The sequence below is a fragment of the Microtus oregoni genome, unplaced genomic scaffold, assembly GCF_018167655.1.
Source record: "Microtus oregoni isolate MIOR12 unplaced genomic scaffold, Mior012 000062F_ref0000492, whole genome shotgun sequence".
Lineage (NCBI taxonomy): Eukaryota > Metazoa > Chordata > Mammalia > Rodentia > Cricetidae > Microtus > Microtus oregoni.
Window position 1 is genome coordinate 2,324,866 of NW_024543872.1, and position 22,220 is coordinate 2,347,085.

Below are 22,220 nucleotides of genomic sequence, written 5' to 3' on the forward strand. Positions count from 1 at the left end.
CTAGAGTCATTGGTCAAACAGTGTTGTAATTAATACAGTTTCTGTGTGATTTTTCTGGTTTGGGCAGCTGGGAAACGATCGAGCGGTCTCATTCTACACATATCAGGAGAAGCTACTGAAACGAAACAGTTCATAAAAACATGAATGTGACATCCTTTAAATCATTGCTATTTAAGAAGATGCTGGAAAAATCATAAGGGAATGGAGGGGAAGTGGGCAGAGTGGTGTGAAGTGGTGCACAGTTCACAGGGCTATTGACAGCAATCTACATAAATTTTCTCCAAGAATTTCTAATGTTTCCACATGACATTGAAAAACCTGTAACTACAAAAGTTTCCAGTGGAACAGTTGCGACAAAAGAACTTGTCACTCACTTTTCTGCAGCTGACAACGATGGTCCTTTGACAGGGTAGAGACTGATGGCGACTGGTGAGCAGTGAAGAGCACCAGCTGCTCTTCCAGAGGACTCAGGTTCAGTTCCCAGCACCCACAGAGGCTCACAACTGTCTGCAACACCAGCTTCAGGGAATCCAATGCCCTCTTCTGGTCCCCGATGGCACTGCATGCAGTCTGTGCACACACTTACATGCAAGCAAATACTCGTACATAAAACAAACATAAAATAATTATTTTTAAAGGATTCTGCAGTGAAGAGGAAAAATAAACTGAATATAACCTTTTCTTTATTTAATTCAGGAAAAAGTGGACAAATGATTTCAGTGGGACCTAGGCCAGGGAGATGTGATACTATGGTCAAGCTAAGTTCATTGTAAGGAAGATGTTCTCTTATACGTGGCAGGCTGAAAAGTAATTTCCCGTCTTTCAAATGGGATGGGGAACGGGAAGAAGAGGGAAAGAATAGAAGACATTAATGACATGGGTTATAAATACAGTGTCAGAATAATTACTTTTATAGTTACATAAAGGCTGCTTCAAAAAGTCAGACAGACCCACATTCTGGATTCTGTTCTTGAATATATTAAGTCCTTCATATGATGTCACCCATGTACAGTTATATGCAGATCATTTGGAATAAAGGTCCATTAAGACAATGTCTACTGGGCCAGACATGGTGGTGCACACCTTTAATCCCAGCACTCAGGAGGCAGAGGCAGGCAGATTTCTGAGTTCGAAGGTAGTGTGATCTACAGAGCAAGTTCCAGGACAGCCAGAGAAACCTGGAACTCAGAGAAATCCTGTCTTAAAATAAAAAAGGAAGAAAAAGAAAATAAAAAGAAACGGACTACCCTGAGAACAGAGTCCTAGAGCTAAAGGAGAAAAAGTGTGCTCGAGAGGACAGAGGTCTTTGCTCACCATCTAGAGTGTGCTCCGTGGGAAAGCCTGCAAGCCACCACGAAGGCCACCTGCAGGGCCCTTTCATCCCCTTCTGATCTCATTTCCAACACTGCTGTCACTGTGTCCACTCATTTGGCAGGTTGCTTAGAATCCTGACCTCCCCATTCCGCCATCTGTCTTCCTCTCCATCTAAACAATGTGCTGTCTATTCAAATCTTTTGCCATTAGTGTGATTTGAAACGTACCTGTTAACTCTGTAGACTGGAGTTTTTACAAACAATCCTCCCATTGTCCTGAAAATGGAAGCTTAGAATTTGGCTCTCACTGTATAAACAAATGGCTTAACTTCCACTTTCTACAGGAGAAATGGTGTGCATTGCTGTGTAAATAAGTACAAATCTTGCTGGTGCGAAATGAGATTATTTTACAAACCACAAAATGAAATGTAAAACTTCTTGTAAATATTCATTAGTGCTGGAGTTGTTTACTAAGTTTTACCACTAGCAATTCTTTTTTCAATTTTATTTTCAAAAAGTAACCTATGCATTACATGTGTATATATTAGTATTATATGCACACAAATACACATGTGTATACATACATATAAACAAGCATATAATACAGGCATATATGATAGCAGATATATACCCACATACAGAAAGGGACTTGAAAGGATTAGAATGTAGCTCAGAGTTGAGCAAAATGGTATAATATAGAAACAGAAACTTCAAATTTCGGTTTATCTGGTTATGCAGTGTTAACCTTTTTTTTAATAGTGAGGTCATATTTCATTATTGGCACTTCAACTTTTTAAAAGATCTGATTACTTCAGTGAACAAGAAGGACATTTTAAGATCTTCCATTAAACATTTCAGGACACTAGGTCACTACTGAATACAATCAAAAAACACACAAGAGCCTCAAGAACATATTCGGCTCTTGATCGCTACATTTTTATTCGGAATTTTCAGCCAGATGAATTGCCAGCATGTACTTTGAGTGTATAACCTCTCATAGGCCTATGTTCAGCTCAGGGGAAATGAAGCTGAGGTCTTCTCAAGGTCTCAGGAAGAAGTGAGTATCTGTGTGAGCAGAGAGACGGTGCCTGTGTGAGCAGAGAGAGGGTGTGTCTGTGTGAGCAGAGAGGAGGGTAGTAACCTGATTTCAACAATAATCAAATCCCTGGAGAGCTTTCCAGACATCTAGTTCATACAGGGAAGTAAAAGAACAGGGAGACTCAGGTTAAGCACACAATCAGTCAGAACAGAGGAACTACCTCAAACTCCTTCTCCCTGGTGGGGATTAGCTATCATCTTGACATCCTGACTAGAAGACTAAAAACCCCAACAGCCTGAGTGATGCAGGGGGATGACGCTAGGGAGTGTAGACGGCAGATATGATTAGCACAAACCTGTGGCTTCTTACCTTCTTGGTCCTCAGGAATCTCACCTGCTATAAAGGGAATGTGAGCACGTGGCCTTGGTGATGCCACCAACAGGAACTTCATAACCATGCCTAAGAGCCACCAAGAGAAAGCTCCATAGTAGGCTCAGATGGAGGATAGGCATGGGCGTGACAGAGGAAGAGATGTACAGGACAAAGAAGGATGTGCCCAGCACTCGGAGACAGGCATGTGCTGTGGCTGATTGACCTCAGAGATGAACAAAACTGTCAGATTTTATGTGGACGGAGGAGAAAACCTAAGGGGCAAGGAGCATTCCAGTTCTTTGCTGTAAGCATCCAGTGTTACTCAGAGCTGTTATTCCTCCCTAAATGAATCTGAGGATTCAACATGGCAGCAATCAACACATAAATAGTTCTCTAAGAGAAAGTGTGTCCAAGAGGATCCTGAAGGCTTAAGGGCTCAGTGCTCAGTAGTGGAGTACCAGCTCAAAACCTTGTTTCAGTTCTCAGCGCACCCCCAAATCTACAAAAGAAAGGGGAGACTGGTGTAGAAGTCTTAAAAGTGAAAACTAATGAAGCAGGTCTAGCCCTACATGATATTAAAACATATTCCAAAGTTTCGGGATTAAGATGACTTGACACTGGCAAAGATGAGAACAGAAGTCTAGCCTGGAATGTAGCCATCCACAGTGATGAAGTCTGTTGGAAACCAAGGCAAAGCATGTTTCAGATGTTGTACAATGTGGGACATTAGAACAGAAAAGAATCAAGAAGGCACCAGGTACAGAGAAATGGCAAGATGGCAGATTGCAAGAATGCTTAGGCCTTCTGTTCAGTCTGTGTGACAGACAACCGACTTCTACCCAGACAGCCTTGAATGCAGCACGAACAAGAATGAGACAGTTAGTAAGAGTGGTCCATGTGAAATTGGTACATTCTCATTTTTCCCCCAAAGGAGACAAAACAAGAAAAGAGTGACTTGTTCAAGGACACACACCTAGTTAGAATAGAACCAGCACTAGGACCCAGGGACCCCAACTTGCAGTCCAGGTCCCTCTCTTCACTGGGCTGCCCTCTATTCATGTAGACCTGTGAACACAGCCATATGGGGATGGGCAGGTTAGACTGAGCACCACATAGGAGCATTAATAGTTCAAACCTGCGAACCACTGTAACATCTGCCCGCACCCACTCCAGGGGCTCCAAGTGAAGGGTCACAGCACAGTCCCCTTATTCTACTTCCAACGGTCTCCTGGGGTTGGAGCACAGCTCAGGGATAGTTTGGGGTGGGTAGCTGGATCTGTCAACTTGATGGATCACCTGGGGAAAGAGTCTCAGTGAGGAACTGGGTTGGTCTACTGGCAGATCTGTGGGGGAGTGTCTTATTAAATTAATTGATATGAGAAGCCTCAGCCCAGTGTGGGTTGGCACCATTCTCTAGACAAGGGTTCTGGAATTGTCTAAGGGTGACAAAATCAGGCTGAGCACAAGCAATCAAGCAAGCGACATATACATCTATTTCTCTTCACTTTGGAGTGTGGGTGAGATATGACCAGTTTCAGGGCTGTGCTGTTTTGACCTCCCCACGCCATTTCTTCCTTAAGTTGCTTTTCATCAGGTTATTTTTATCACAACAGAAATGAAACTAACACCAGAAAAACAAAACAAAACAGAGAGAGAGAGAGAGAGAGAGAGAGAGAGATGAATCTCCTAATAGGGTTGTTCATGCCCACCACATATTTCCCTTCCATCCAGTGTTACCAGTCACTCAATCTGTTTGGTCTTCCTGTCTCTTTACACCCACTGTTACAAGTAGTATCAGGAGCCTCTTGGCAATCTCCACTTCCTGATATTGGCCCAGACCAACACTGCCCAACAAATATAATATAAAACAGATATGAGCCATGTGTACAAGTTTAATACTGTCCAGCAACCACATTTAAAAGTATATATATCATATTACATCAATATCCTATCAATATAAAACTTACTAATGACAAATTTTACATTTTTTCCACATCAATTTTTTAGATCCAGTGCAAATTTTACACTCACAAAACATCTCCCACACTGGTTAGGTTTTAAAGGCTTACAAGGCACAAAGCCAATGTCCTTCATATACCAGACAGCGTGGAACTAGAAGTTCCATGAGTTTTTTTTTTTAACTCAAATTTGCTCACTCACTGTTTTCCAACAACACGAAACCCGGGCATGTCTGGCTAAGGAAGGGCTCTGCTTCAGAACTACATTCCCAAGTTGGGCTTTTGCTTCTGTTTTTAGGTTAATGCTTGTTTATTTCTTTCTTTGTTATGAGACCCATTCTCACCATGCAGCCCTGGCTGGCCTGGAGCTCAATATGTAGACCAGGCTGGCCTCAAACTCATAGAAACCCACCTGCTTCCTGAGTGCTAGGATTAGAACCTTACCTGGTTTAAGGCTACCCATTTTTAAAACGTGTTATTTTCAGTTTATTCAACATGTCTTCACACTCACATCCTGATGCAAGCAACAGTTTTAGGTGGCACTTGTCACAGCTGCACGACATACGTCTTCACTATGGTACTTCTCTCCATACCTGGCTCCTGCCTACCCCACTGCTGCAAGTCCTAGCTCACTCTCCAGCTCCTGCTAATCTCCTCTCTGTGACAACTGACTGTGAAAACAGAGCGGCCGGCCGAACTTCATCTCCTCACCGCCCTACAGTGCGCTAGCCCATGCAGAAGCCCCAGTTCTGCTCTCAGTGACCTGGAGTCACTGACTCACAACTCAGAAAATTCCAGTTACAGGAAAACCCGTCCTTCAGAACAGGCTTGTGATAAGTTTTTACATAAAAATAGATGCCTAAACCAAATAAATTTGCAAAATAAATTCATCTGAGAGTTGTCCACCAATACAAGACAAGCTACCAGTTTCTCAAAGGATGTATTTCCCACCTCCAAGATTCTGTCACAACTAAAGCTGTGGTTATTACATAGAGATGCAGCATCATCACTAGAAAAGGTGGCTAGGCAGAAGCTGGACACATTCATGAAGTTAAATGGGTTGGTTAGCCTGCATAGGGATTGTGGGGAGAAGGAGGCATAACCCCTTAAAAACCAGAGCTTTTAATTTGTTACCGTTTGCTTCCCTTTGCTCGGATATTCAGGACAAAACTGCTCCCCGCTTCAGACTTTGAAATGAGGCTTGTGGAGCTCTGAGCAGGAAAGCTGCAAGACCTGGCTTGAGTCAGCTGCAGCCATAGGCGTGAGCTCAGCTGTTCATTGAGCCTGCATTTCAGCCTTCTCTGCCGTCCAGAGCTCGCTTGCTCAGTCCCTCCAGCTCTGCCTCCACTAACCCTCAGGGATCATCTTCCTCTCGTTCATTATCCCCAAGGCACCTGCTTCCCTGCGCACTTCCTCTTTCCTAAAAGACAAGATGGCTGGCAGCCCTGCAGCGAAAAGGGAAAGAAAAGCTGCTTTATGGGGGGCGGGGGGGGGGGGATCCTGAAATGAGTCACCTTTCAAGAATTTGCAATCCTAGTGCCTGGGTACTGTCAGGCTAAGTCAGCCTCCCAGAGAAACGCACTGTGTGCATTTCGTGCACTGTTCTCCGAGGATATTTACACTCCGAGGATATTTTCTCTGTAAGAGCCACTTGTAGGTACAAAGTATGCTGCCATGCACAGTTGTGAGCTGTACAGTGGACTTTAAATAAGCCTAAAGAAAATCAGATCAAATTAGAGTTTCAGTTAGGCTTGTATCAGCTTTTGACAAGTTAGGGAAAACAGCTGCAGCTCCCCAAACTTCCCGCCTGCTCCCCCTGTCACTGCTGCTCGCTCTCATTTAAGCAGCCATAAGAACACTCCTGGCCTATACCCAGAAGAGCCTCTCCTCCCGCTGATTATCTCCACAGCTCAAGTTAGGGGGCAGCTGCAGTTGGCTGTGGTCTGCTCGGGTTCTGCCTGGCCTGATTTTTCATGCTGCCATTTTGAATTAACATAGGTTTCCTCAGCAAGTGATGCATCTTTTAGGCAGGCATGAAGCACAGCACACACACACACACACATACACACACACACACGACCAGGAAGAGGCACAAGCTATAATTACACAGAAAAACCATACTATTTAAGAGAACCTTACTAGGTCAGCTTGGAAGACAGAAAATAGTAAGTTGCTTTAAATACAAATGGGTGTGAGCGACATTTTCATTCCTAAATTCTAACCGATTTTTTAAAATCCAAGCATCCCTTTTGCCCTGTAGACCTCGCGGTGTTTGCTAAATAATTATGCCGGGACAGAAATAACAAAGCGAGGACGTAAAGATAAACTGAAGTGAACTACTAGCAAGGATCTAGACACTTGCCTTGCATGACCCCGCCCCAATTCCAATGCAGGGGTGAAACCTGGGCGAAGCAGTGTCAGGTCCCATCCAGCACTTTGGCCTTTGGAGGCGACCACAGACCCTGGGACTCTGCTGGGGAGGCCCAGGGCAGCAGCCCCATCAGGCGCCGCAGGTGCTTTACTCCGGGAAGGAGTCAGGCTCTCGGGGCTAGTCTCGCCTGCGATCCCGAAACCCCAGGAGCCGCCCGGAGAAGCACAGAGACACTTTACTGGGCGTTACAACTCGACGCCCAGGAAAATCAGCCCCGGGGTTGTAAGACTAAAAGGCAGGTGCGAGAAGGATTCGGGGTGGAGAGCAGAAGCAGGTTCTGACCAGGCTGCAGTAGCTTCGTCCCCGCAGTTCCTGGTCTTGAGTCACAATCACGCTCGACCAGGTCACCTCTCATCTGCTGTCCCCTCCCCCGGCCCGCAATGAGGGGAGGCACGGACATTAGAACCGCAACGGGAAATGTGGTGAGTGCCCAGGGGAAGAGCAGTTGCCCGCGCCCCGCGCTCCCTGCGTGGCCTGCGGCTCACCTGCTAAGCTGCGGGCTCCGGCCGGGTCCTGGTGCTGATGCTGAGACTGACCAGTTGCGGGGCGCTGCGGCGGGCGAGTTATGGCGTCTGCATCGAGGGCTGCAGCGGCAGTAGAGCAGGCGACGTCCGGCGCTTCCCGATCTCCAGACTCCGGGCTCTCCTACCCCCTGCTAACAGCTGGCTGGGTCACGTGATCGCGGACCCACCCTCCGCCTCCCTGCGCTCAGGGCCGCAGGACCAGACTGTGTCGGACTGTCAAGGCCTCACAGCCCGCTCCGCCAGGGAGAGGGGGAAGAGGGCACCAGGAGGTACAAGAGCAGCAGAGAGGGTGGGACTCAATCAGAAAGTGGCTCCCTCCTTTCTAGATTTTATTTCTTGGTTGCCGCTCTCTCAAAGGGAAGAACCAGAGCTTAAGGAGCCAGGCCCAGCTTCCTCCCCGCAATGTTTTACTGACCCTGGTGTTTGTTTGGTCGCTGGTCTGGGCCTTGATGCCTAGGTGAGAATTCCCTGCAGAGATCTGCGTTCTGTGTCCAAGCCCTTCCTGATTTTATCGGATCGTGTTCACAAGCCAGACTGTGCAGCATAGTCATGCTTTGTGGACCAAGGTCACAGAGCAAGTAACAAAGCCAAGGTCCCGCACCAGGGTTAATAAACTTTTTGGGGGGGAAGAGGGTGATGCCTACCTTAAGGTTATTGACAGCGCATCTGTGGCTGAGACTCGATTAACCTTGTATAGATTGTTAAGAAAAGGCCGTATCCAACTGTAAGAAGAGAGTCCACAGGGAAATAAAGGCAGTAGACTTGCTGGCGGGAGAAGACCTACAAGCATTTCCCAATCATCAGATGAACGCAAATCCAAGTTTTATCGTCTCTGTGGGGGAATTTGGCAGTATCTCTCAAAATAAGAACACGTGCCAACTTTTACCTGATTCTGCTTTAGGAATTTATCTACAGAGGGAAGGACACGGGTGTGAAATGAGCAGGAGGCCCTCCAGAACTATCTTCTCTGCACCAGCAGCACTTAGAAATAAACCTCAGTGTGGTGGCACACACCTGTAGTCCATTTTTTAGAGAGACTGAGGTAGCAGGACCACTTGGAGGCTAGCCTGGGCTATATAGTAACCCCCTGCCTCAAAAAATAAAAGGCTGAACAAAATTTAGCCTATGAATACCATGGGATGCTATACAACATATTGTGAAGATGTGGTTAGTGTCTGTGTTCTGATACAAGACTTCCAACCTATACCAAATAAAAGGCTAAAGTGGGGAGAAGTTAGGGGCAAAACAGTGGTGTGTGTGTGTGTGTGTGTGTGTGTAGAAAATTATATATATATATATATATATATATATATATATATATATATATATTTGCACTTCCCTTTGCAAATGCATAGACTACCTTTGGAAAGATTCATAAAAAAATTAACAGGAAGCATACCTTTGATCCCAGAACTCAGGAGGCAGAGGCAGGCGGATCTCTGTGAGTTTGAGACCAGCCTGATCTGCAAAGTGTGTGCCAGGACAGGCTCCAAAGCTACACATAGAAACCTTGTCTCCAAAAGCAAAACAAGACAAAAAAAAAGAAAGAAAATATTAACAGACAATTCCACAGCAGAGGAGTACAGGGTAACTGGCTGCTAGCCACTTAGTCTCTCAAATGTGTGTGTACTTGTAGCGTGTTGGGTCAGTGAACAGACAGTGGGAGAAAGATGAGGGTATGAAAGTAGTGTAGAATAGACCATTGGTTCACAGACTTGGAACACAAAGGTGCCTTATTGCTTATTTACTCCAAACAACGAACTGTAGCCGAATGTGTGCGGTTAATCAACAATAGAATCTCTCCCATACTATCCAAGTCAATCTCTGGAACTGAGGCCAGGGAACTTGCCTTCTGTCAAATTTCGGCTTTTCCTTGTGAATTAAAGTTTGACAGCTGCTGTTTGAACTGTCTCCCTTATCTCCAGAGCCTGCTGGAGACACTGCCATGGTGTTAGCAGCATTTATTTACCACCAATAAAACATTTTTTTTTCTAGGCTCTGAACAGGAGAGACAAACTCTGCTGCCATTTAAGACACACACATAGAAATAAGGGACCAGAACAGTCCAGCAGATACAGAAAACATCCAGTAGTATCAGTTAGAGCTTTAACCAGAGGCCTCTATCAATCATGTGATGTTTAGCGCTGTGTAAATTACAAGGTTTCTCTGAGCTAGCCTACAAGAAAAAAAAATCTCCTAAATAACACACGATTGTTACATAGTCAGTGATAGTCTACCCAGTACACTCTGGAGCCTGAGAGCCAGTAAATGACAGTGCACTGTACTCTGTTTTATTCCCCAAAGTAGGTGAGGACTTTTTTCTTCTCCAGAACCAAAAAGGGGAGGTAGGGATACAGTGGTGACCCTAGCCTTCATGCATTGTCACGAGGGATACTCATAACATCCCTCTAGTGAAACCCTATGAGGTCACTGCTGGTCTTATTTATAAGCAGTAAAATGGAAATAAGATTATTTGGGATACTGAAAAATATACAACCCCAACAACATCATAACTGTTCATGCACATAACCTGTCTTCCCTACTTGGATTGCTGTTCAGAACATGCATGGGGCCAGTGAGCTGGCTTAAATGGTAAGGCTGTTGCTGCAAAGCCTAATGACTTGAGTTCATACTCTAGGACCCACATAGTGGAAGAAGAGAAGAGACAAGTTGTTCTCGGACTTCATATGTGGGCCATGGCATGTACACACACACACACACACACACACACACATACACACACACACACACACACACACACTATGTAATCAAGTTTTTTTTTAACTAAAAGAATACAACCCTAACTAGCTTTTCAGTAGTTTGACCCATGAGTGATTAGTTGTCCTGGACTGGAAGAACGGAAGCGAATATCCTGACGCTAATGGAAAGTGTCAGAGTCTGTGTAGGATACTCTCTGTAAATGACTCTCCGTGACAGTCCAGGAGAGCTGTGACGGTGTTTGAAAGTATAACACTTGTAAAGAAGGGGTGTAGAACTAAGTGCAGAGGAAGCCTTCGGTTTGCAATACATTGCCCATCATAATGTCATGCATGTAACCATGAAGGCTGGGTCGTCACACCCCACCCTTCTCCTTTGATAGAAGTGGACTGCCCTGGAGAGGCCAGAACCTCTTTGGGGGGACAACTCACTACAACTGAGGCAGAAGACGTTGATGGCTGGAGACTGCCTGCCGAACATCTGGAAGAGGCACCCAGGGGTTACCATATATTGGTTTTTATTTTTCGGTTGAGAAAATTATGACTAAATCTACCACTCATCTTTATTTACACGGGTTTGTGTGGAGACAGGTTTTCATTTCCCTTTGGGTAAATATCTAAAATTGAAATGAGAAAGTCATATGGCACATATATTTAAATTCATAAGTAACTGTCAAAATGCATTCCGAAGTGAGCTTCGCCAGCTTTCATTCGAACTGTATTCTCCAGGAGTTAACAGGAGATATTTATCTGGTCTGGTGACTGTGTGGTGGCTGCTGCTGCTGCCTTGTTTGGATTTCCCTGATGATCAACACAACAGGACAACTCTCCTTCCCTACATTTCATTAAGGAGGTTCTCACCTTCTCAGCCCACTCATCCCAAACTCCCATTTTGGTTTTGCATCCATATTAGATCACATAGATCCATTATGTTTGAATACAAGTCTGTCATATTTGTGTACAGGAAATACTTGTCAGATCTTGTCCTGCCTTTTCCTCTTATTCATGACGACTTCTGGAAAGATTTCAGTATCGGTGGCATCCAATTTATTCCTGCTTTTCCTTTTGTGATTAAAGTCCTTTGTACTCAGTTAAAGAAAACTATGGGCTAGGGAGTTGGCTTAATGGGCAAAACTGCTCAAATGCCTCATCTAAACTGTGGACCTGAGTTTGAATCCCCAGGCCAAGGTAAAAGCTGGGAGGTGTGGTACAAGCATCAGTAATCTTGGTGTTTCTACAGGGAATGGGAGGCAAAGGCAGAAGAGTCCCCCAAAGCTCACAGGTAGGATAGACTGGCACACACAGCAGACAACATCACAGACAACAGCAGAGCTGTTGTGGAAGGTAGAACTGACACCCAAGATTGTTCCCTGACCTACACACACTGTGGCACACTGACACCAGCACTCACATAGATGAATGTACAACACTGTACACACACACACACACACACACACACACACACCTGACATATTCATACACGCAGTCTTTGACTACTTAAAGATGGCAAGAATTTCCTTCTGCCTTTGCATGCAGAGATTGGTAGCACTAGATTTATGCACAGGACCCTGAGGCATTCCCATTTCATTTCTGCAAAAGGAAAGGAAAGGTCATTTACTTTTTAGATATGAGGATTCAGTTGCTCAGAACTCTCACTGAGTTTCTATACTGTTGTAAGAAGAAAATCGATTGGCTGCATAAACACAAGTCTATCTTGGCTGTATTGTATGTGTTTATTCTTATGTCAATACTGCATTCTCTTGGTTGCTGTAGCTTTATAGTGAGCCATAAAATCAGGATGCTTAAGTATTCCAACTCTGGTTTCTTTCAAAACTGTTTTGGGTGTTCTAGGTATTGTGTACTTTGCAATGCATTCTATAAATCTTTTCATCAGTTTCTAATATTAAAAACCTTAACTGGTATTACCTTAAATACACTGATGATTTTGGAGAAAATTTCCATCTTAAGCTGAGCTTCCTAATATATGACATATTTCTCTATTCATTTAAGTTGTCTTTAATTTTTCCCAGAATTTTATAGTGTCCAGCAGTAAGTCTTAAACAGACTTTGTTTAGTAAGTATTCCATGTTTATAGATGCTATTATAACTGCTAGTTTTCTGCTTTACTCCTAATTGTTTGTCACTAATGTACAAAAGCAATCGGTGTCTTTCATATGTGTGTTGTGTGGATGTGGGTAGCTACATGCATGGCATATATATGGAGGTAGAGAACAACCTTGGGAGTCAGAAACCAACCTTGGGTGTCAGTTCCAGGTGCTTTCTACGCCCCCCCTTTCTTTTATCCCTGGAGACAGGGTCTCTCTCTTTCCTTGCCCTAGAACTTGACCACGTAGACAAGGTTGACCTTTGACCTTTCGGGGATCTACCTGGATCTACCTCCTGTCTCTCTCCATCGCTGAGATTGCAGGTAGACACCACCACACACAGAATCCTATGTGGGTCCTGAAGATCTAAAGGCAGGCATTGCACTATCAAGACAAGCACTCCATCAACTGAGCCGTCTCCCCAGCCCAACAACTGACTCTTGTCTACAGCTGCTCTCCCACTTAATATGATGCTATATGGCAAAAGCATCATAAGTCAGAAACACACTGACTATACCTGGCCCCCAGTGTCTTAGCTGGGTAGAATGCCACTTCAGGAGCTGACACTGAGGATCACAGCTTGGGAAAAGAGACTTCAGCTTTGAAGTGTGCTTTCTGGTCAGTGTGTATCACTTTCACTGTGAAGTCAGAAGATTGCCAGTCAGCCAGGAACACCTTTAATCCCAGCACTCGAAAAGCAGAGACAGGTGGATCTCTGTCATTTGACGGCAAATTGGTCTACTTAGCAAGATCCGGGCTAGGGCCACATAATGAGTCTCTGCCTCAAAAAGATAAAACAAACAAATAAAACAAAGCAAAACATACTCAGCTCAAACTATCATGAAGGATTATACCCATTGACGGCACTGGTTAGCTTTTTATCGACTTAACTGAAGCTAAAATTACCTGTGAAGAGGAAGTCTCAGATGAGGAATCGCCTAAATCTTTTGGCCCGTTGGCAAGTCTGTGGGGCATCTTCTTGATTAATGATCCGTGCATTTTTTGTCTTGTATCCAAACATAATGAATTCATGTGATTTAAAAAAGATGCAAAACCAAAAGAGGCTATGGTAGGATTTCAATCTGTTTAGCCAATGACTTTTAGGGCAGGGAGCCCTAGCATGTGGTCTTGTCTGCCTATCTCACAGCTTAGGGAGAGGGTCACATGCTCTCTTGATCTCGGGCTCTCTTGAGTGGTCGGAGCAGAGCAGGCAGAGAGACAGCCCATTGGTGCTCTTGGTGCTCTTTGTCCAGAACTGCTGGGTGAAGGCAGCTGGGTCAGTGGAGGCATCTGATTTGTTCTGTATCTATAAGTTTGTCTTTTCATTGCACCCCTTAATAAATTGGGTTTTAGACTTTTGTGGGGTCTTGCCTCAAGAGACCACTCCTCTCTGGTCCCTTCTTAAGATCTTGTCTCCAGGTGCCTGCTCTGACTTTCCTCCATGATGGCCTTTCTTCCCTAAAGTCAGTCTCCCATAGGGTTTCTATTGCTCTGATAAAATGTCATGACCAAAACCAATTTGGAAAGAAAGGGGTTTAATTCATCTTACAGCTCCCGGGTCAAACTCTATCACTGAGGATGTTAGGGCAGGAACTCAGGGCAAGAACCTGGAGGCAGGAACTGAACAGAGATCATTCATTCAAGGAAGTTCCGTTCCATTTCTCCTGTTAGTCAGAACTCCATCCCTGTGACAAACACCAACATAAATAACATACAAAGAGAAACCTTTACTTTGAATCAGGGCTTCAAAGTTTTAGTTTATGGCTACTTGGCTCCGTTAGTTGAGGAGGTGGCAGTCCCCAGTACAGGTGTTAGACACATGCTTCTTATTGAACTAGTATGTTGAGGATATTCTTAAAATAATAGCACTAGTTGGGCAGTGGTGGCACATGCCTTTAATCCCAGCACTCAGGAGGCAGAAGCAGGTGGATCTCTGTGAGTTCGAGGCCAACCTGGTGACAGAGTTAGTTCTAAGACAGCCAAGGCTGTTACACAGAGAAACCCTGTCTCAAGGAAAAACCAAAGCTCTAGTTGAGTGTATTTGGGGATGTTGTGTTCCTTAGAGGCATTAAGATCAGATTAGTGTCCCTGTACTATTACATCTGCCCATGAAGGGAAAATTCAGGAACCCAGCTAGCCATGGTAAATAACTAGAAAACCAGGCAATATTTTGTATGAATATTTTGTATGAATATTTGTATGAAACCTGTTGTTGTTAGACACTGGATAACAGGCAAAGTAGGAGTGTGATATTTGAGAGGAAAAGCACTCCAGCTTTCTCCTTAGGGGCAGATAAGGAGGAAAGAGTTGGGTGCACTGTAGCTTCTCAAGAGACTACAGCAGGGGAATTGCTTTTTCTCAGGAATTCAAGGCCAGCCTGGGAAAAAGAGTGAAACTTTGTCAGAAATAAAGAGGAGAGAGGACAAAGGGGAGAGAAAGAAAGGAGATGGGAGAGGAGAGAAGGAAATGGAGAGTGGAAAGAAGGGCCATAGGATGTAGACAAGGAGAGAGGAGCAGCAGTCTTACTGCCTGGGTGGATTTGAGGGCTGAAGAAGCAGGTTCAGGGAGGTCAGGGCAGCTAGTATTTGTCATCACACTGAGGAAGACAAAATTGGGGAAAGAACGTTGGAAATTGCGTAAGCTCCCTGGAAGTAACTGACTGGATGTCCACTGTGCATGCAGGAGGTGAAATTCCCAGGCTGGGGCACAGAGTTGCCTGAGCAGGAAGACCATTTACTGGGGAGCTCAAATAAGTCCCATAACGCATAGGAGGTGTTCACATGTCCACAAAACACATTCCTCCTGTGGATTGTGTGGAGTAGTCGCTAGAGAATCTGCCTGCAGAGCGCCTTAGTAGGAAGAATAACAAAGCCAGACAGAGTGCTGAGCAAAGGCCTGCACCTCTTAAAGGAGTTTTAAAAACCTACCACTCCCAGCATAAAATTCAACATAAAATAAGTCTAGCATCTAAATTATAAGACAAAGAGAAAACATACTAATCAATAAAAACAGACTAAAACTGAAAGAAATACTAGAGTTAGCCTATCTTTAATATTTAATATATTCTAACACTTTAAAACCAGTATTAGAATATGACAAATATATTTAGGAATGTAGAAGGAAACACATAATATGAAAGGAATGGGGCATAAAATGAACCAGAGCGAACAATCTACCTGTGTATTTGAAGCTACAGATGTGAAGCCTCAGGACACGGAGGCTGTCTCCGTGTGCATATAGTTATTGTATGTGCTATTTGGGGAATGCAAGGGCTGAACACAGACAAGCATATCGTTCCAGTGTATTGAGAAATATAAACAACTTTGGAAGATGGTCTTAAATGAAGAGTACCTAACAAACTACTTAAAAATTATCCCTGACCAATTGGCCACTTTTTTAAACTCTAAAAACCCACTGTGCTCTGATTTCAAGGGGTCTGAAATACAGGCAAGTTAGAAACATGTTTAGCACAAAGCATGTAGGGGTCTTTTCTGCTCAGTGCTTCATTTAAGTATAATAGCAGGGGGAGAGAGAAGAATAGACCTGTCAGCCTGCAAATCTGACGGGGATGAGCCGGATGATTTTATGTGAAGGCAGCTCTTACGTGCAAGGAAGAAAGCCTCACAATTGTCCCCGAGTTAGCTTAGAGGAAGAAGCTACAGTGGAGCCACGGAAAGATGAGAAAGAACAGCACTAGTCAAGATTCAAGAGCCACCCATCTTCATCTTATTACCGCCATGCTAAGGACCGTGCCGAGAAGGTTACCATAGTAACAGCCTTTAGGATGCCCTTAAAGCCACTTACAGAATTACTGTGCAGGCTAAACATAAGGAACACAAGCGTTTGTTCATAAACTCTATTTTTAATCACATTTAGGAATTAAATAATCCATCAAGCCTTCTAGATGTGAATTGCATTGGGCAAAGGGACACATTTTAGCCAATGGTTTATAATTAATTTAAAACAAAATACAGCTCATAAATAGTCTGTGCCTAGTTTTAAGAACACACACACTTGTTTTCTATTTTACCTTTAGGAGTTGTATCAGTTTCTATTTGTTGCTGTGACAAAACACCATGACCAAGAGCAACTTACAAACAAGAAGTGGAATAAAGCCATAGACTTTTACATAGAACCAACCCCTGTAAGGAGCAGGAGTCCTGAGTGGATATGCATTGGTGACATGGGTATAGCCATGACATGGACCAAGGCCTCAGACCCATGGGAAATTGGCAATGACTTTCCCCTGGTGGCTCAGGCTTGAAACTGGCACCGCCTTCTTCTTCTGATCCAAGCACCAGTGTTTACAAAAGACTGACCAGTTTGTAAACAAAAACTAGCAACTGCAGCTTCTTCCTTCTGGACGTTTACAAACCAGAGATGGCTCACCCAACAGAGACCCCCCCCCCCCCCCCCGGCCAATACTAGCTAAACCATCCCCTGTGCTGACAGAATAAACTCAATGGCATCTTCCTTGTGGAAGTATTAGGTGTGGTTCCATCCGAGCTCACAGACCACTGGACTCCGACTTTTCATGTCTTTCATTGCTTCATTCCCTCACAGCTCCAAGATCCAAGGCTTCCAAGATTCAAGCGACTGTATGGGGCACATCTCCAGTGGCTACTGCCTCCAGCAAGGCTCTACCTTCTAAAGGTTCCACAGTCTTCCAAACAGCACCACCAACTGGGGACCAAGTGTTCCAATATGTGAACCTACAGAAGACAAGTTTTATTCAAACCACCCAGAAGTCATTCATGAATTTAGCTGTTTGGCGCTAAGAGCTGGTTTTCCAACAATCGAAACCCAGTCAAAATTCAAATCAGAAGGCCGGGCGGTGGTGGCACACGCCTTTAATCTCAGCACTCGTGAGGCAGAGGCAGGCGGATCTATGTGAGTTCGAGGCCAGCCTAGTCTACAAGAGCTAGTTCCAGGACAGGAACCAAAAGCTACGGAGAAACCTTGTCCCGAAAATCACACACACAAAAAAAATTCAAATCAGACTTCAGGTTTTATCCTAACCCTTCCTTGGTGACATACAGTGTGTGTGTGTGTGTGTGTGTGTGTGTGTGTGTGTGTGTGTGTGCGCGCATGCACACACACACTCTCTCTGTCTCTCTTTGTGTCTCTCTGTGTACTCTCTCTGTCTCTGTCTCTCTCTCCACATGCACACGCGCGCGCGCGCGCACACACACACACACACACACCACACACACATTTCTCTGTGTGGAAATGGTCCACCTTGTAGTATGTACAGCTTAAAAACTTAAATTTGTTTTTAATATTCTAGTGATATTCGAGACCACTTTCTAAGATTTATTTATTTTTAGTTTATATCTATGAGTGTTTTAACTTCATGTATATATGTGTACCTCATGAGTGCCTGATGCTCTTGGAGGCCAGAAGAGGATGTCTGATCCCCTGCAACTGGAGAGTGGTTGCTAGTAGAATCGGTCATGTGGTTGTTGGGAATTGAACCTGGATCCCATGGAAGAACAGCCCGTTCACTTAATTGCTGAGCCAACACTCCAACCCCCACAAACTATTTTCAATAGTTAAGGTTTACCTATTGTATTCCGTTGTGAGCACCTTCAGCCTGCAGTACTAACACTGCTCGCTTACAAAGTCATTTTACACGGAGATGACCAAAAGTTTTTGCTCAGTTCTTCAGACCACCAGACAGTTGGTCTAAAGTCCGATAAGAATTTTGGCTTCACTAAAGGTACACTTGTCTCTTGCTATGAGTGATTCAACAGTGACTCCATTGTTGAGAGAATTATACAATTTCTCTAGCTTTAGAAAAAGAATTCTTTTTTTAAAAAATATTTATTTATTTATTATGTATACAATATTATGTCTGTGTGTATGCCTGCAGGCCAGAAGAGGGCACCAGACCCCATTACAGATGGTTGTGAGCCACCATGTGGTTGCTGGGAATTGAACTCAGGACCTTTGGAAGAGCAGGCAGTGCTCTTAACCTCTGAGCCATCTCTCCAGCCCTACAAAAAGAATTCTGTTTGGGTACTTTTTAATTTTCCAAAACCACCAAAACAAACAAACAAACAAAAACAAAAGAAAAGAAAATTTTATAAGGGTATCATTTAACGTCATGTTGGATCAACTCCCCTGGCTCTCTTGGAACTGGAAGTAATGCAGATTCATAGCAAACATTTTAGTTTTTAAATTCCTTCTTCACTTCCCTTTTCACTGCCCTGGACCCCGAGTATAAACCTAGACCCAGGTTTTCACTGTTCATGCTCTACCCATGGCCCATAGGTCCTAGCGCTTATATGTGGACAGAATCCGACATTCCAACTGTGTGGAGTGATTTATTCCTTAGGGTTGGGATCCACGGCTAGTCCACCTTTTAATTTCAAATAGTACTTACTTTAACATAGAATTTAAAATAGAAATTAATGTTTTTATTTTATTGGTTTTTTGTTTGTTTGTTTATTTGAGACAGAATTTCTCTGTAGCTTTGGAGCCTGTCCTGAAACTAGATCTTGTAGACCAGGCTGGCCTTGAACTCACAAAGATCCACCTGCCTCTGCCTTCTGGGTGCTGGGATTAAAGGCGTGCATCACCACTGGCTGGCCAAAATAGAAATGACCGTTTTTTAGATTATCCATCCGTACTTTGATAGAAAGAATGGGTTGAACTTTATTGTAAATGCTTGAAATCCACAGAAAGAGCAAATTTGTGCCTATTTAGTCCTGGGGGAATCTGAAGATCATGCAGGGCTTTGCTTTTGAGGTGACAAAATGTCCCATAACCGTGTTGAAGGTTAATGTGACCAACCTGAAGTTGACGGGTCTGAAAGCTCATGACCAGAATGGCAGAACTCACTTCTAAACCCCTACTAGGGATGGACATGCGGGGAGATCACGATTTCAAAGCCCCCTGAGCTATTTGGCAAGATCCGCTCACACATACATAAAAAGGCTGTTTTTGTTTGGTGACCCACCTGGTTTAATAAAGGCCACTCATGTGGACATGAGTGTGGAGCTGGTCACAGAAACGTAACTTCCCAGTCCTGTATCACAGAAGGCAGTGACTTTCTGTCTTCAAGCAGACCCCCCTCCAACCCACACCACTGCCCTCCCTGGGTGGGAAAAAGGGGGGTGGTGGGAGTGGAAGGTAAGAGGGTGGGGGGGATGAGTGTGACATGTATGAATGGATTCTATGCATGTATGAGATTGTCAGCCCAATTAGAGTAAAATAAGGACAGTAGAGGAGCAAGGCACTTAGCACATTGCAGCGGGGGGGGGGGGGGGGGGGGGGGGGCTATTGGAGCACCTATTAGCTTTACTAAACATCACTCCACTCTCTAAAGAAAAGAGATATTAGAAAGCCAACGCACAATGCCTAGGTCTGAGGAAATAAACCTCAAAGAGTTAATAGCTTTGGAGGTATTGTTGTCATAGCAATAAAATATTAGATAAAATTCAAGCAGAGTTGATTTACTGCTCAGTCTTAATGTAAGAATCAATTAACTTTAGCAAGCTGCTTAATTCTCTTTAAAGACTAGGACACAAAGCAGAAAGCCTTGGCTACTGCCACAGGCGGCAAGAAAAAAAAAAATGTAGGGCATCTTCTGGATGACTCCGTCCTTATAAAGTCAGCCAAAATAATAGAGGGGGCAGGAACTTTAGCAAACATTCTCAAGGAACCATTGGCAGGAGAACTAACACCGATCCTCAGAAAAATGGGCTTTTACAGATGGAAATTTCATTGCAAGAGCTTTTCAAAGTTATTCTACATGTAAATGTTAGCTTTCTTAAAGGGAAATTTCCTTAGTTTTATACTGTTATTTCTCCTGGCTATTCTACACGGTTTAATCACTATTAGCTCGCTCTCTCTCTCTCTCTCTCTCTCTCTCTCTCTCTCTCTGAGTGTGTGTGTGTGTGTGTGTGTGTTGTTGTTGTTGTTGTTGTTGTTGTTGGGGGCTGCACCTGCCCATGTATGGAGTCCAGAGGTCAATTTTGGGTCTTTCTCTATTGCTCTCAATTTTGGTTTCTGGAGGTACAGCCTCCCTCTGAACCTGCGGCTGACCCTTTTGGCTAGACTGACTGCAGCAAGCCCCTGGAATCCACCTGTCTCTGCCCTCTCTTAATGCTGGGGTTACAGCTGTGCACATGTTCCTCCACCTTCGCTTGGGTGCTGGAGATGAAGCTCAGGTCTGCGGGCTTGCACATCAAACATCATAGTCACCGAGCCATCTCCCCACCCCCATCAGTTTAATTATTGACTTCACTAAATTTAGCTGCTGAAGGGCCACCTGAAAATTACCTTAAACAGATTGTGTTTGGCAGAAAAATTACTGTATAACAATTCTAGAAAACACATAATCATATGAGAAGGAGTCACAAGTACAGAGTGGACCGTTTTATTCTGGTCTCCTAACCACGAGGTTACATAACCCACACCTTGCAAAAAGAGAGCTGGAAAATACATGAAAATGCTCTGTCAGAAGCTGGAACTTAGCACAAAGGGTGTCTGTACCCTTACTTTCTTTGTGATCATGAAATTGGTTCTCAGTACCTCGCTTCACATTGTGCTCTCGCCCATTTTACTGCAACTGTTTACTAAAGAAATTATCTGTTTCCTGCTATAGCATGGAATTTCCAATTAATGAAATGCCTTATAAATTCCCAGAAACCCCTTGCGGGGGATAATTTAGCTGTCACCAGAGAAGGGGATAATTTAGTTATTACCAGAGACTAACGGGACCCCATTTACTTTACTCTGAATTACTGGGGGGAGGAAACTCAGCAAAGGTCTCCTGTCATCTCTCTTCACATCGTAAAGCAAAATTGATGTTAGTCCTGCTTGCAGGCACTTAAGGTTGGCTTCAATATGATTGGCTAACTCAATGCACTGAGCCATGCATTTTATATCAGCAGTTTTACCAGCAGCACAGGAACACAGAGAACTGGTAAACAAAGACTCCCCAGGGCGATTGCTTTGTGGATCTCTCGGTCTTCCAAGTGGCTTTAACCCTTTCTTTAGCAATAACTTAAGTAAATGAAATGAAAATGCACTTGGCTTCAGTGCAGCTCAAGCTACGGGAGAGAAGTCATTGTTGCATCAGAAGGAAAACAACTGCTTCTAGTATAATTTATGTGTGGTTAAAACACAGAAATATGAGCTCAGTGTGGAATGGTGGATGCTAAGGAGCACAAGGAATTGTAACTGCATAGTAAGGACACATTTTCAGAGAGAGGGAGTCATGTACTAAAGAGAACAGTCCATTATCGTATTTGGTATGAAATATCATACATGCTTCACGTTAGAGGCTGGCTATCCCTTATGGAAATGCTCTGGATCTGAAGCATTTTCACTTTCATGGGTAGTTGTAAAGGGGCTGAGGAGATGGCTCGGTGATTAAGAGCACTGGCTGCTCTTCCAGAGAACCCAGGTTCGGTTCCCAGCACCCACATGGTTGTGGTTCACAACAGTCTGCAACTACAGTTCCAGTTCCAGGAGATCTGATGGCTTCTTCTGGCCTTTGAGGGTGCGACGCTCACTTCTGGAGAACAGACATACATGCAGGCAAAACACACCTATATACACATAAAAAAAAGAAATAAATCTTAAAAACAGTTCCAAAACCTTTACCAGTTGAGCATCCCTAACCTAAAAAGCCCAAACCCCAAATGCTCCAAGACCTAAACTTTTTAGCATCAGGTTGCATACTCACATACACATACACACACATACACACTTGTGCACACACACCCAAACACAGATATGCATATGCACAC

The 22,220-nt window shown here is 44.0% G+C and overlaps 1 protein-coding gene across 1 annotated transcript in view; it reads right to left on the reverse strand.

Annotated features, from left to right (window-relative positions):
* Positions 1-7,828, reverse strand: part of Scrn1 (secernin 1) — a 65,191-nt gene extending 57,363 nt beyond the window's left edge. The window contains exon 1 of the mRNA XM_041640388.1: positions 7,599-7,828. The gene's annotated coding sequence lies outside the window, so the exon portion shown is untranslated. The remainder of the gene's footprint in view (positions 1-7,598) is intronic.
* Between the last annotated feature and the right edge of the window lie 14,392 nt (positions 7,829-22,220).